Source organism: Zalophus californianus, chromosome 14 (genome assembly GCF_009762305.2).
Source record: "Zalophus californianus isolate mZalCal1 chromosome 14, mZalCal1.pri.v2, whole genome shotgun sequence".
NCBI lineage: Eukaryota > Metazoa > Chordata > Mammalia > Carnivora > Otariidae > Zalophus > Zalophus californianus.
The window spans coordinates 30,465,125-30,481,483 of NC_045608.1; the positions used below are offsets into that span (position 1 = coordinate 30,465,125).

At 49.5% G+C, this 16,359-nt stretch overlaps 1 protein-coding gene across 1 annotated transcript in view; it reads right to left on the bottom strand.

Moving 5' to 3' along the window:
• Positions 1 to 15,856, bottom strand: part of LDLRAD4 (low density lipoprotein receptor class A domain containing 4) — a 447,499-nt gene extending 431,643 nt beyond the window's left edge. The window contains 1 exon segment of the mRNA XM_027577445.2: positions 15,655 to 15,856. The gene's annotated coding sequence lies outside the window, so the exon portion shown is untranslated.
• Positions 15,857 to 16,359: the final 503 nt, after the last annotated feature.

Consider the following 16,359-nt stretch of genomic DNA (forward strand, 5'->3'; position numbering starts at 1 on the left):
CAGAGGAAGGGTTGCCAGACCCCAGAGCCCCCAGCAGAGGAGTTACTCAACTGCTGGGCTGAGACTAGACTCCGGGGGTGTGGGGTGGGGCGGGGCGGGGGGGGGGCGGGTGGCAGTCAGGAGACTCTGGTCTGAGTCGGGAAGGGACACACTGAGCTGCGAGCAGCCGTGCCAGTGACAAGTGAGCAGGTTTGGGTAAAACTTGGAAGACAGAACAAACAGGATCTGTTGATGGATTGAGGTGAACTATGAAAAAAAAGAGTCAAAGAGGACTCCAAGATGTGTGACCTGAATCACTGCGCAGACTGGAACGCTGTTACCGAGACAGCGAAGGGCAGGTGGGAGAAACCAAAGGGACGATGGGGATGGGTGTGGTGGGAAATCAGGACATCGTTTTTAGACACGGGTTTGGAGATGCCCAATGGATACTGGAGATGCCCAACAGGCAGTCAGATATGAGTTTGGACTTCAGAGTTCAGGGGTGAGATCCTCTATGTAAATATACTGTTGACTCTTGAACAATGTAGAAGGTAGGGGTACTGACCCCTGTACAGTCGAAAATCCATCTCTAACTTTTGACTCCCCCAAACTCAACTATTAATAGCTGTTGACTTTGATTAACACTTATTCTGTATGTTATATGTATTCTATGTCATATTCTTAAAATAAAGTAAGATAGAGAAATGAAATGTTATTAACAAAATCACAGGGGGGCACGTAGCTGGCTCAGTTGGTAGAACATGCGACTCTTGATCTCAGGGTCATGAGTTTGAGCCCCACACTGGGTGCAGAGATGCCTTAAATAAACAATTTTTTTAAAAAAGGAAATCACAAGGAAGAGAAAATATATTTAATTTCTAGCAGTGTACGGTATTTACCAAAAATAAATAAATAAATAACCCACACGTAAGTGGCCCAACACAGTTCAAGCCTGTGTTGTTCAAGGGTCAACGGTACAGCCAATTTCAATACATGCAAAAGAATTCTGCCTCTAAGCTTTCCAGATGTGGGTATAGGGTTCCAAGTTCAGAAACCTTCTCCACTGACAGATAAGGGAGAGACTCCACTGTGAACACCAACTCTGAGACTGGCCCTCCCTGGCAGCTTTGCTTGGAGGGCCGCATCATAGAGGTCGGGAGACCAGGGGCTCAGACACACCTAGAGAAGGCTGTCAATGAAACAGCACTGGAGGGGCGCCTGGGTGACTCAGTCGTTAAGCGTCTGCCTTTGGCTCAGGTCATGATCCTAGGGTCCTGGGATCCAGCCCCGCATCGGGCTCCCTGCTCAGCGGAAACCTGCTTCTCCCTCTCCCACTCCCCCCTGTTTGTGTTCCCTCTCTCGCTGTCTCTGTCAAATAAATTTAAAAATCTTAAGAAAAAAAAAAGAAAAGAAAAGAAACAGCACCAGAGACAGTGGCAAAGAGTCACAGAAGGGAGTATTTCAAACAAGAGGGGACTCGGTTCTTCAGCCAGCGTGCAGAAGCAGCTACTCTGTGTTGGGTTCTGCTTGCCATTCCCCTGTCAACTCTGCAAGCAAGCCGGAAGGGCTGCCTGACATCTTGCCATCTCCTCTCAATCAGCGAACAAGCCCATGAAGTTAACAGATCATGTTACCACTCTATTTTCCAACAGCAGAGAATATATCCGAATGGTACAGGAGACAAGTTCACTTTCTAAAGGATGGAAAGAGCTCATCCCATCAGCACCACCCTCAGGGCAGACACCTTCCTCAGAGACAGGGCTACTTCATTACAAGCTCTCCACCTAATTCACCCTGTGCAGCTACCAACTGAGCCTCAGTCCTTATTGATCACGAAAACTAATTACCTAAGGAAATCAGAAAGCACTTCATTTGCCACCTCAACTATTGAACGATAACTAAACCACTGTCAGTGGGAGTCCAACCTGGGAAAAGCCAGCAGACCCTGCAGCCTCTGTCTCTATCATGGGCCTAGGACTGCAGGGAGCAGGCCTCGAGCACTGGAGCTAGGCAGTCTCCACACGTGGTTTCAGGGAGGGAGGGTAGGACGCAGCACTTGAGGTCTGCGGAGAGAGAGCAGAAAACTGCAAAGCAAGTGTGAACGGCGGCGTGAATGACTTCCACTTGGAATACAAGAAGGGAATCAGAATACTTGGCAGCCACAGAGGAAGAAGCAGAACCACACACAACAGTAAATAGCTGAGTGGAGAAGAGGTAGAGGTGCAAACTGGGCAGAGGCGGCCAGGCGCTGGCCGAGGGCGCAGCCTTATGTAACCGTGACAGAGGGCCCCAACTCGGAATGAAAACGATTTTGCTAAAACGAGAGAGACAGAACTGATGGTTACTTGCCTGCAAAGCTGAACAAACGGATACCACGAGAGAAGCCAAAACCACCTTGAGGAAAAAGGAGCACAAGCTGAGGACAGAGATCCCAAGTGCACTGGACCCAGAGCATGTAGGACGGTGTGCGGGGTACCTGCTCCCCCGTGACCAACGGCTGGTCACTTCAGATTTGCCGGAACCTACTACAGCTTTTTAAGTGCCACAAAGGGCTCACCAGCAAGCCTCCCTTCCACAAAGGAGAAGAAATGAGAGGAGCCTCCCACATCCACCCGGGCCGCCTGCACACTTGACTTCCGTGGGGTCTCTGGTCTGCACAATCCATCTGAGAAAGGACTGTGTGGTTTGGCTGCGCTCTTGAATTGGATTTTGAGTGCTTTAGCGTAACCTCTCAAACTTATGTCGACTGAGTGCCTGCCCAGCAAGCAAGGGGCAAAGCCTTGGTCCCAGCAACTGCAGAAAATACCTTGCCATGGGGCTTGGACAATGACAGAGCATCTCTTTCCCATTAGGTTTTGCACATTAAAATAAACTCCAGTCTGAATTCCACATTCAGCTAATAGCCACATTAGAGAAGAGTAAGGAACAAATCCGTTAATTACAGTTCTGTGTACATTTCATTAATTATTTGTTCCTTAAAGCCAAGGAACCTGAAATTAGATACTGTCTGTGAAGAGCTTTAAAAAGTTACAAATGTTTTGCAAATAGCATTATTATTACCATGTGAAAGTGATAAACCTGGCTTCCTGGTATGAACTGCATGGAGGATGAAATGTAAGCATTTTGTGAGATGTGGACAAATATTGAGTATTAAAGAACCGCAGTCAAGACAGAGTATCCAGTGCAAATAAATAGGTAAGGAAATAAGATAGAAGGCAGGTCTCCCAACAGGCTTGTTTCTCCTCACCATTACTGGCTGTTGATTCGGTTCTCAGCAAAGATGGGAGGAAACACTCCACAGCAGAAAGAGTCCTGCCTACCTTAATCCAGTGTCATGACACAAGAACAAAAATGATAATGACAACAGCTAATGTTTACCGGCTCCAATAATGACAGAGTCTCCAACAGACTGGTGTTCGCCAAATGCCCCTCCATGTTCCCCCGCCTTTATCCACACATCCACACCCTTCCAGCAAACCTTTCTCTTCCCGTCCTTGCCCATCTATGGAGGCACGTGTCAGCTGCATTTTTTCCCCCACAAATCCCTCTTGCCCTTCCACCTCTCCCCCATGAGAGCCCCTTTCACTAACACCATCAGCATGGAGCTCCCTCCCCTCTGCATGCTGCCTCGCCGACTACCACCACCATGTGTCTGACACTCAAAACTCTGGCCATAATGTTCAGTCTCTGAAGGCAGGAGAAGAACCCGTCTTTACTTATCCCTGCAGCCCCCACGGCCCCCTCGGCATATTAATGGAACTTCACCATTCTCATGGATGCATGGGGCCCCTAAAACTGTGCCCCTACTCAGAGCATGAATAATCTCAACGTCTTGACGATTATTTCTCTGGGTCAACAAAGCAGTCCTATTAGCACTTCATACTACCTAAAACGGAGCGCAAAATCCCCGCCCCCTTCACCATACTCCAACAGCTGGAAACTCAGGAAAAGGTACCTGCAAAAGTGAAGGCAGCAAAGTGGCAAAATATGGCACACGGATTCTGAGCTGGCAGCAAACACTAATAATTTAGAGATTTCTTCACCAGGCTCACCCCTTCATGGGGTAGGTGCAGTCGGAGTTCTAAATTTCAAGAGCTATATGCATCATTACTGACCTGTGAAATAACCAGCCCCTTCCTTGCTCACCCTTAACACCTGCTTTCTCTCTCATCCCTGAACACTTGTTTCCACTGCCCACCAGTGGTCCCCCAATTTTTTAAAAGACTCTTTTTTTACTTCTGGGGCACCTGGGTGGCTCCGATGGTTAAGCATCTGCCTTCAGCTCGGATCATGATCTCCGGGTCCTGGGATCGAGCCCCGCATCGGGCTCCCAGCTCACCAGGGAGTCTGCTTCTCCCTCTCCCTCTGCCTCTCCCACTGCTTGTGCTCTCTCTCTCTCTTAAATGAATAAATAAAATCTTCTTTAAAAAAAAAAGATTTTTTTCTTTAAAAAAAAGTTTTTTACTTTTAAGTAACCTCTACACCCAACGTGGGGCTCGAATTTACAACCCCGAGATCAAGAGTCGTGTACTCCACTGACTGAGCCAGCCAGGCGCCCAGGTCCCCCAGTGTTTTAAGCATATACTCCTCTGAGCAAAAAAGTATGAGCACACACATGGGTCACATATATTTATTTATAAATCATCACACATTTACTGCATTAAATATGTATTAAATGCTTATACAAAGAAGTTTGAAACTCTGATATTTGCCTTCTAGAGCCCAGTGCACATAGCTTTCTAGAAGCCAGTGACTGTGAATACCCTCTCCCTGCTTGTCCACCTGGCAAAACTGTGTTCTTCCGCAGGTCTCAGCCCAAAGTCAGCCTCTCTCTGAAGTCTTCCTTGGCCGACCAGAGCAGACCCAGATGTCCTCCTCGCTCCTCCAGGCCCTTTATACCTCCCAGTGCCACCAATACCCTGCTGAGGCCATCACCCAGGGCGGCAAGCATGTGGGCACCTGCTTTCCAGCAGTGTGGGGACAGAGCCAGTGCCTGGACATCACAATGCTCCACAAGAATACAGAGCAGGGAAGGAAGGCAACAGATGAGACCATCAGAGCTCACCTTCAGACCCACTCTCTCCATGTACAAAGCCTTTCCTGACTCATGGCTTAAATAGGGTTTCCCACTCTTAACTTGAGACCTGATTATAAACTGCCCGCTCCCATTTGCTGGGTGCTTCCTGTACACTTAGTCTATCTTGTCTTTGAGTCTCCAAGTCCCCAGAGGGCTTGGGGAGCTGGGTCTCTGCCACACTAGGCTGGGCAGGTGCCTCACAAGTACTTACCTGACTTCATAATAGCTGCCATTTACTGAGCACTCTCCCAACTGGTTTGCATATGCATTATCTTATTTAATCCTAAAAGGTGGGCAAATGGTTGTTTTATAGAAGGGCAAACAGATCTTCCCAAGGTCGTGCAGCCTCCCCAGGGCTGGGTCAGAAGAGAGCCCGGAAGATTCAGCTATAGGAGAGGCAGAGGGAAGCACCCCCCTTACAACACATCTACTGAAATACCTCCACACACACTGTGGACAGTGGGCTGCTGCGGGCCCTGTGCTCAGGCCCACGTTGTTGCCCTGACATTGCTTCCTCAGGTGGGTCACGGGCAAACAGCCTGCTGCATGGCAGATGCCAGAATGGAAGCCACCCGCTTAAGCACACAAATGTGCCCCAATTTTTAAAATCCAATATATAAACAATGTTATAACAGTAAAAGGGTGTATTCACATTGCAAAGTACTGCACTGAGAGTTCCATTAAATAACTCCAACTCCATTTAATGTCCAACTGTATTTATCAGAAAACAAATAAGATTTCTCTGGATTAAATTTACTACATAATTATGTAGTTATGACGGTATATGTACAATATTTAATATTTTTACATTATTCTTCAGATAAAAAAAAATTTTTAAATCCCAGGACCCACTTCTAGTAAACTAAAGAAGTAAAGATTTTGTAAAGTCCCTCTTCTAAAGTAAAGATTTTGAATCTCACATTTAAACACCAATAGGATGAAAGCTAAATTCTGTAAGGGTACAATATTTATCTTAATAACTGAAGTAGCAGAAAAACAAACATTCACCCAAGCCATCCATCTGTAAATATTACCTCCACCTTTAAAATTATGCACGCATTATGTCCAAAAAGGCCCTCTGTCCCTCCTAGAAAAACATTCTGGCATTTTATCATTCTGCTGAAGGAGCAAGCCAAATGCAGGGAGGTCAAATTAAACAAAAGTCTGTCAGCTCCCGTACACATCAGCCAACAGCAAACAGAAGGAAAGTACACAAGGTGTATTTTTCAGTCACCCAAAGTGCCCTGAGTAAATGTTCCAGCAAACTCTTCAATAACATCACTAGCACGCAACTCCCTGGGAAACTCCTAGCCAATTTCAGCAAGGGACCCAGCACAAGCTGCTGCCCTAAAGATGCTGCCTGACCCCTCATGGTCAGACCACCCGGGGGGCCACCAACCAGCCCTCCCACACACTGGTGGTCTTCTGCACACTCCATTTCCAAGGCCTTGGCACCGTCCACACTACCTGCCACGGCAAGAGCAGGTGTGCACCTGGAATGTAGCAGGGGGTTGACTGCATGGCCATCGGGGGAGAGATGCAAGCCGAGAAACAACTGCCCACGCAGAGTGGGGCACCATCCATGCCTGAGGTGCCAGGCGCACTCACCTGAGCACAGAGGAGAGGACCCTGCCCACCGCTTGCCAGGCCATGCCCCAGATGGGGCACACTTCCACCACGCACCCCAGAACACAGTTAGCACCCACACCTGCTAAACAAATGCATGAAGGTGAGTGTGAACACAACAAGCTAAGTGGGACTGGCCCCAAAGACGCGGATGTTACGTTTTGCTCCCTCCAAACAGCATTGTGAATGGGCTCCCCTTGGGCCAGCCGGTCCCAACCTTCCAGCAGAAAAGGCTGCCTTTGGAAGAAAACAAAACTGTTCTGCCTTTACTTAATCGAAATCTACTAAGATGGTTTTTCTTTTCTCTCAAGCTTCAGGAGCAATCAGCTTAGCAGGCCAGACACTGCTGATAGTTGCATGTGCCTCCAAAAGGGCATAGGCCTCTGCTAGAAGCAGAAAGTGGCCAAACCCGTGGACGGAAGGAAGGGAGTGCCCTCCGCAGGGGCACCACCGTCAAGCGCTGTGCATCAGTCGTCAAGTAAAACACACGAGGGTGAATTCCATGTTGGCACCCTTGGGGACAAGGCCATGGAGGAGGGCGATCTTGGAAAGTGGTCCTTCGCAAGGGAAAGAAGTGACTAAAGGAGATGTCACACCATCTTCAAGCAGCCGGCTACTGAATCCACTCTCTGTCCTGGACCTCACTCTTCCACTGCGAGCCCAAGTTACCCCGTGGGGTAGGGTGGGGATGCAGGGAAAACCAGATGCAGTCCTTGGCCAAAAAATCCTCTACTTTTATTTTAAAATATATGAGATTATTTAGTGTCCTTAAGCTACCTAACTAGAATTTATTTCGAATTTAAAATAGCACAAAGATCCTAACCCTCCCTGAGGAGATCATCCACTAAATCACTGTTTGCCCATAACAAAACTCTAGAAAACAGCAAAACTCTTCTCACCTATGATCCAGATGATATAGACCTAGATTCTTACAACAAAAAGATGGAAAGGAAAATTTAAACATCACAACATTTACTGCCCACTTTGCAAAGATTTTTTTCATCAGCACTGGCAAGGGTGCAGCCACCCTCATGTCTGTGGGAGTACAAAACGCCCCATCCTTCCTGAAAAGCAAGCTGGTGATACTTCTGAGGGACCCTCTAAAAGTTCTTATACCCAAGATCCTCCCTTTTAGCAATCTATCCAAAGATAGATCAAAATGTCCAATGCAGTATCATTTATAATACAGAAAACAGGTAACACCCTCAATGTTCCAAACAGATTTTTTTTAAAATAACAATATAACCACAGAGTAGAATGTTAGAGTTATCAGCAGTGGTACTTCTGGAGAACATTTAAATAACATGAAAAAACGTTCAGGGTAAAATACCAAGTCTGAAAACGTACGTAAGTTCTATATATAATTTTATAATACATCAGTAAATAAGCCTAGAAAGAATCTACTAAACTATTAACAGAGGTCTTCTAAAGGTAGTAGAATCAAAGACAATTTCGGGCATTTTTATTTTCTTCTTTGTTTCTTTCTTCTTCTTTGTTTCATTGTTTCTAATTGTCCTCAATAAGAATATGATCAGGAAAAAAAGAATTTCAGAGACTAGATCTGTGGCAATGGTTTCAGCCAGGCCTAAAAGACTCTGTGGAATAAAAAGTCAGGTTCAACTAGAGTGGGCGGAGCTGGACTGGCAACCCGTGCACCCAGGCCTCCATGTCTGTCCTCGACAGGCCGTGATGGGCACGTCCCAGGGGTTGACGACTATGATGCACTCTGGGACACGCCACATGAAAACATGGGTGCTCGGTGCTATGGAGATGGGGAGGACAGAGCATAGACCAGAACAGGAACTTCCAGAGGACTGCATCAACCAACCCCGCAGGAGGACAGCATTTGTCCAACCCCATTCAGGTGACTGCAGGGATCAAGTACCCCACAATGTGTGGACACCATAATACATTCTATAGGGGACAGTGCCATCCCAGTCACCTGGGTGAGCTCAGGGGCTACAATGGATTCCCATGGATTCCTGTTCCTGCCCCACTGCCGTGGGTTTGCAAAGAGCTGAAGAGCTGTCCTGCCAGGCCCAAGGAAATCAGCATCTCCTAAGAACTCCCTGCGAGGTCCTGTAATCCCAAACATGTAATCCCAATGTAATATCAAACATTTAAGTTTGTCCAAAATGGACACTATTTCACAAGTACACATCGACACATGTGGTTGATTAATCTATGCCCTCATTGATCAAAATAGAGAATCTTAAAGATAGGATTATTTTTTCATTTTTTTTTCTCAAATGAGGGAAGCAAAGGGAAACGAAATGGTAGCATTCCACGTACTGGATGAGCTGGATCCTTCTAAGTGAACGAACAACTGAGTAGGGCCTCATCCAGCCTCCCCCTCAAGACCCACAGCAGACAGAGGGCTTCTCCTCCACCGGCCTCAGTTCACCCCCTAGAAAACAGGTCCTAATGCTTCAACAATTGACACCCAGACAAGACTAACGAAAGAGGTTTTTAAGGAATGGTGCAGAATACCTCAGCCAGGAACACTGCTGCTGATTTTTACTTCGCCTGTCTTTCGAGGGACTCAAGGTTCAACGTGGACAAAACAAAGCCACCAATGGTACAATTCTCCAAACCAAGGCTCTTGTCACCAGCATGATATGCACAGAAAGCAGAGGCTAGAAATAAGAATGGGGAATGGGGGTGAGGGGAGCATAATGAGAGCCACAGATGAAGGCAGGAAGGAAGAAGAAAGGAGCTTGCTGACTGAGCAGTCACTGGGACCCGTTCTGGAACAGGAGAGAAAGGGCACCATCTTCCTCCACCCCACTGGTGAACAATCCCTGATGAAGAGTTCTGACTTGGGCCCAGCCTCGGTGACCTGGAGTCAAAGCCCAGACCCCAAGTGAGAGAATGTCTGGGTTGTGTCTGACTCCACCCTTTATTTACCAGAGGTGTGACTCTGGGTGATTTCCAGACTTTTCCTACAAGCTGGGGATGCAGCAGTCCAGATGTCACAGGGCTGCACTGAGGACTAAATTAGTTCATATATGTGCAACACTAAGAACAGCTTGGCGCATAGTCAGTGCTATGCAAGTGTCTGGAACTACCGCTACTATTCTCTGACCAAGTGCCCTAGTGGAGGCGGGCCCGCCACTGGTCCAGGAGCCCTTCCAAAAGCAGCCTGGCCTTTTGCCATGGGCTCTCCACTCCCGCCTTCCGGAAACCATGAGATTTTACCATGGAAATCCCCTCCCCAGCTCTGTGCAGAGGTTGTAGGCCCTTGGGACCCCAGACAATGAACACCATGCCTGGCTGAGACTCTACCAGCCATAGGCCCAGCTCATTTCTGGAGAATGGTGGCCATGCACAGGAACTGACAAGGCACAGCAGGAAGCCCGCCACTCTGCAAACCTGGGGGGGGGGGGCAAGGAGTCCACACACCTACACAGAGGGTCCTTGCCACACCTTTCTTGGAGGACTGACTAGCCAAGAGTGGATGGGATGGATCCTTTCTGCAAAATGGATGCAATGGTTTTATTTGCGGAGAAATTCTAGGTCCATTTAGGGACCACGTGGCTGAGGACACACAGATGTTGGCTCACGCCCACCTCATTCCTGACCTTAACGTCCCTGGAGTAGTCCAGGCCCTGAATCTTGTCTGCAAAGAGAAGAGCAAGTCATTTGGCAGGGGCCCAACTTAGGAGGTGGCTTTGTAATGCGAGCAGTGTGTCCACTAACAACTAGAGCGAGACCATTAAGTTCATTACACCTGTCACTCTGCCAACTGACTATCCAAACTGCCAGAGATGAAAGTACATTATGCCCAAGGAGTGCCACCGAGCCCCCTCCCCGGGGCCGCCACACACACTTATCTCAGACAATTTGTTCTCAATGTCTGCACCTGCAGAAAGAACGCAACTTGTAAACAGCCTGAAACTTGGCTTTGAGAAAACTTAAGGCCTGAGCAGCTAAGAACAAAGTTTAGTTTTGTCTGCTGCAGGTCCCTGGGAGGAAGACTAGGTGCCATGCCCCCTGGTGCACAGGGAAGAATATGGTGGGGTGAGAGGAGGAGGGGAAGGGGAGGGGAAGGGGTCAGAGCTGCCCAGCAAAACGAAGGACACACAGCTGCTACGTGCATTCTGCCGCCCTGCAGCATTGCCAAAAATAAAAGCGAGACACACCCTTTTCGTTTCCGAACCAAGTCACAGAATTCTAGGCAATAGGCAGAGGCCTTCCTCCCAGCTGCACATCCAACAGGCTCCCTGGGTGCGCAGCGCCCGGACGCCGGCTGCAGAGTGCGTTTGCAGTGCAAGCGTGTTGCAGACAGCGGTAATTTATTTATCCCTGTCATGTAACATTAGCAATCTGTCTGGAGCTTGGCAAGCACCAACTTGCACTGTCATATAAACTGTCTGACAAACTTAAAGTTTCGTAAATGGTTCTCTTCCAGCAGACAATAAAGCATCATAAAAAAAAAAAAGTTGTCCTCTCTCTTTCTGTTCCTTTTCTCTCTTCCTCTTCTAAAAAAGGGCTGGGAGGGGAGAAAAAGAAAGAAAAGCCACAACAAAAGAACCTATGCAAACAGAAATGATCCCTCAGCAGGATTCTTAACCTTGAAAGTCTCAACATTTTTCCAATGCCAAGTAAATGAGTAAATAAATGGATGGGGGAAGGGGTGGTGTGGAGGGGGTCAGTCATGAGGGGGTACAGAGCAAAATCTGCAAAACAAAAGTACAGTCATTAAAAATTAATAAAGGGTGTGGACATCAGCTCCCCACCCCCTTCTGCTCATGGGGATTTGAGCCAGACATTCTGCATCCTCATTAAGTGGTGTCTGGCAGGCTGCCGGAGTTTTAGTGGGTTCTGGGAATGCCAATATATTAACCAGAGGACTTTTTGCATACCCTTTAGAGTTTTTATTCTAGAAAAGTCAACCATTTGGCACAGTGTAGCCTTATTTTTGTTCGGGAAAGCTCTCAGCTGCCAATCAAGAGAGAAATTATAGCTATGTTCTTCGTAATTTCCAAGACCTATCTGGAAAACAAGCCTAGTGGAAAGAAAAGTCCTCACAAAAACAGCTTAAAAGGCCAAAGTGCCATTTTTAGTGGAAATTCAAAGAAAAACAATCCATACTTAAATCACATGGATATGAGACAACACAAACACTATTTTCAATTCCTCTTATGATAGAGGAAAAAAACAATAGTAATGGGAATATGAATCCAGTATTTCTGTAGCACTTAATAGTACGGGTGGTTGGGGCTGTTGTTTTAGTTGCCTAACAGTGAAACAAATAACGCCACACACACACAAAATTTCCCCTAAAAAAGTGGCAGGTCTTGTAGCCTAAATTTTCAAGGCAGAAACTTTATGTTCCTATTTTAAAAACTTAAGATTCATGTTCCATGCACACCCATAATATAGGTCAAGGTGTAATTGTAGACTAAAGAATCCCACGTAGGCAGAAAGTCACTCTGACACTAGAAAATAATGGCTTCCAGAAGAGTTTTCTGAGACAGGAAGAAAGCGAGAAAGGGAGGAAGGAAGGAAGGAAGGAAGGAAGGAAGGAAGGAAGGAAGGAAGGAAGGAAGGAAGGAAGGAAGGGAGGGAGGGAGGGAGGGAGGGAGGGAGGGAGGGAGGGAGGGAGGAAAGACTAGAGGAAGGGAGGAGGAGGAAGAAGAGACAAAAGGGCAAGATGGGGCTACAATGGCAATTTTGCTACTGTTTACATTTAATAGCCATGTGTCTACATCAAGTATGTTTAACATTTCTAAAAACTTTCCAGGTTAATATGGAATAATCTTTTTATAGCTATTGCTCCTTGAGTTTTCTTTCTTCTCTACTAACTCTCACCCAAAAGGACAGACACATCATAGAAACTCCATAAGCGCAGATGATTAAACATGAGAAGAAATATGGCAAGGATTACCAGAAAGATTTGACTAGCAAGTGTCACAACAGCAAGTGTCCCTGCCCCAGCCCCGAGAGTGCCTGGCTTTTATACGATGACACAGAGCAACCCTCTCGAGCCTAGACCACGGGGTGACTGAGAGCTAGGTGAAAGCAAAGGGGTCCAGACAGAGTTTAAGGGTCTCTGCTTGACATCAGGACAGAAACTACCCTCATAGAGCAAAAGTCATTCTCAGCTTTCTATGATGCCCTGTCCAGCTGGGAATTGCCCCTCCAAGCAGCCTAGATGAAAAACAGACAGTGTCCTATGAGCTACAAGGCTACTCTGCCAGGCTGCTAAGTCAACCAAGACTACAGCACAGTCCCAAACTGTAAACACCTCTGCAGACCGGTCCTTGCTCTCAGAGCGCCAGGCAAGAAAACTATTCTTAGAACACTGTCAGCAGTTGGGGGGAAATATTTGTCTATGTATGTATATACTATGGCAGAGGCGGGCGGCGGGGGGAGCTTTGATTCTCAAACTATGTGCCAACAAATTGGCACAAAATCCCTTAATAAGCAGGTGGCACTGGCTGGATTCCTCTGCAGGACTGTGGTCATGCAAACCAAGCCCCCAAGAGGATTCAAGAGACAGTCCTAAAACCCTGTGGGAAAAGTCTTCTCCATAGTAAATACAAACCTACATGAACTAGGACCATGGCCAATGACGGCAAACTCTTCCAAGGGCAACAGAAAAAAATATTAAGAAATTAAAAGGGTCTTTTAAAACAAGGGAGGAAGGTAGTTACAACTCCATCACAGCAAATCCTAACTGGCATTTACCGTCTTAGTCCTAACAGTGTGTTCAATGTCAATTGCAAAGTGAAGCTCTTAAAAGAATTAAGCTTTCAAAGATCATGAGGAATTTACCCATGTTTTAAAAATTACTGCTTTGCAAGGGCCATCAAATAGAATTCAAGGGTTGATAGGAAACCAAATATTATAATTCAATAAATGTGCATGGGATGGGCAATATTCAGATCTACTCATTTGTCTACGTAATGACTCAAATTTGACATTATGATCTTTTACTGAACATAAAGAATATTGCAAGAAAACTGTGCGGAGTGCAAAGACAGATGTACAGATGACAGTAAATTCAATATAAATACTAGAAAGAACTAAATAGTCACATAAAAAATGCAGAACATGGCTTGATGCAATGCCAGTTTCTCAGAGCAGACTCTACAGAACATTCCTTGTTAATTCAAAGCTCGGTCCAGAAGCTCCAGGGGAGATACAAATGGAAGAATATCTTTCTTGGCTAGCCTAACAAGAGGAAAGGGCCATTTTAAAGGGAAGTTTCCTAATACTAGTCATAAAGGAAGGCACCAACCTCCATGCCAGCCACGGGACCCATATATTTTTAAGGACCAAGGCTGCTCACCATCTCTACCCACCCCTACTGCAAGAAACTTAATTATAGTAGCTCTAGGAATCAACATCCTGTAACAGCTTATCTCACCTCACAGCCTACAATGCCTAACACATAGTAGGTCATCAGTGAGTATTTATCACAGTAATTAATTACCATTGTAGAAAGCAGCACTGTACCGTAAGTGGGGCCTGGGGATAAGAACCTGCCAAAGTAACTGCAAAGAAAGAGAAGGTAATAGATGGGACACAGAGAAAGAGAAAAGCAGCAAATCAAAATTATCCAATTCTAGCTCATTAAAAGACTCTTTGGGGAAAACAAAAATTAAGCTAGTTTATGAGGCCATTGCCACTCAGCAATCATTCCCGTGCCCGGCTAGGAGCAAGGAAGCCCTGCTTGCTTTAAAGGGTTTCTCGCTGTTGTGACCGGCGGCACCGGTGCCCCGCCAGCTAAACCAGGAACCAGGGCACTGACGGACGCGCCTTCTCCAGGTGCCACCCACCCACCACGCGTCCGTGCAGTCCTCCTGAAAATCTCTGCCTCAACGAGAAGCCTCTTCCTTTTGCAATTAAAATAAAAGTTTTGAAACAAGCAAATGCCCTCTCCGCCAGCACAGCGAATTAACCTGAACCGAGCCCACCGTCTTCCAGCCGCTTACTTACGGGGCGCGCCCTCAACGCCACGCCGGGCGGCGCACCGGGCAGGGGTCCCAGAGAAGCCTCCTCGCCACAGTGCAAAGTGGACCCCACAACAAAGGCAAGTGCTGAGCCCGGGCTGGGTGCTCGTCGTTTCCTGTTTATTCCACCATGAGAGTCAAAGAGAAATTCAACACACGCCTGCTTCCTCCGGGGCTCAGAGACCCAGCCTAAGTGTAACAGCAGCCGCCCGAGACAATCGACTTCCCAGCCAATGCCGGGAGCTCCGGGCGGCCCCGCGACCGACGTCAACGCGCGCAGGGGGACCCGGGCAGACGCCGGGTGAGGCGGGGGCCCCAGGGGCGCGAGACGCGGGGTGCCGAGATGCCGAGCCGCGGGCTGCGGGGTGTCCAGCAGCGGGATGCAGGGTTCACGGTACGGCCCGCTCCCGCCCCTTTTCCTTCCCGCAAACTCCCCAGCAAGGTCCTGCACAATCTTCCCGCTTCCCGCTGACCTCCAGTTCCCCCACCCCCGCCTGCAGTGGTTCGCTGACAGGCCCAAGGGAACCGAGACCTCAGTTTGGGCAGTTACCGCGGCGCTTACCCCGGCCTCCCGGCGGTGCAGAATTAAGTCCTGCAACCGTAGGACACCCCGCACCGGGCACCGAGAAATAGGTCGGCAGTGTTCCTCCAGCAGAGCACACAAGCAGAGGCGCCGGGGCCTCGGAAGTGCTGGGTCGCCCTCCCCACACCCGCCCGGGGCGAGCGCCCCAGGACGCCGCCGTGCCCACGGGCTACACTGACTCAGACCTCGAGAACTCGTCTCCGGGGGACTCGCCGGTCTGGGGAGGACTCACGGGGCTGGGCAGCTCCCTCCGGGCCCCGCCGACGGCGCAGGCTCGCGGACGTCCCGTTCCCGGAGCGTCCTGTCCCCGCGTCCTCCGCCCCCTGCCCTCCCCAACACCCTCCCTCCCCCCGCCCCCCAGCCCCAGCGCAGCGCTGAACTTGGGCCGGACGCCGAGACCACAACAGCCACCTCGGGTCTGCACTCACCTGCGGCCGTCCCTCCGGAGTGGAGGCGGGGTACCGCCCGCAGTGCGGCCCGCCTGGCCACCGGCCCTTCTGGCCGCGGGGGAGGGGCGCGGGATGCGGGGCCGCCGCGGCGGGGGGCGCGCAGCGGGTCGGCGGGGAGCGCGGCGCGGTGCGCCGGGTCTCTTTAAGAGCCGGGGACCTTACCCCCGGGCCTCCCCCGCGCTCCCCGCCCCCCTTTCACTTTCCCAGGGACTCGCAGCCTGTCTGGCGGCGGCGGCGGCGGCTCCTCCCCGGCTCGCAGGGGATCCCCGGCCGGCCGCGGCGGCGCGCGGGGCGGGCAGGGCCAGCCGCACTCGCCTGCCTGTCCCGCCGGGCCCGGCCCGCAGCCTCCGGGAGGGGGGCGGGGGAGGAGGGAGACGGTGCGGCAGCAGCCGAGGGAGGTGTCCCGCCTCCCGTCGCCGGAGGGGGGGAGTGTTCCGCCTCCCGCCGCCGTCTGTCTCCAGCCGTAACTGTGCTCGCCGAGGCTGTGTCTGTCTCCAACTCCTCCAGTCTCTCCTCCCTCCCCATCCCCCTCCGCGGCGGGGACCCGGCGTGCGGCCAGGCCCGCCGTACTGCCGGCGGGTGGGCCGGTCTCGACCCCGAGTGCACGAGACGCCCCAACCTCTGCAGGCTGCGTGCACGGAGCTGGGGGCGTGTGGGCGCCGAGGCCGCGGGACCCCAAGGCTC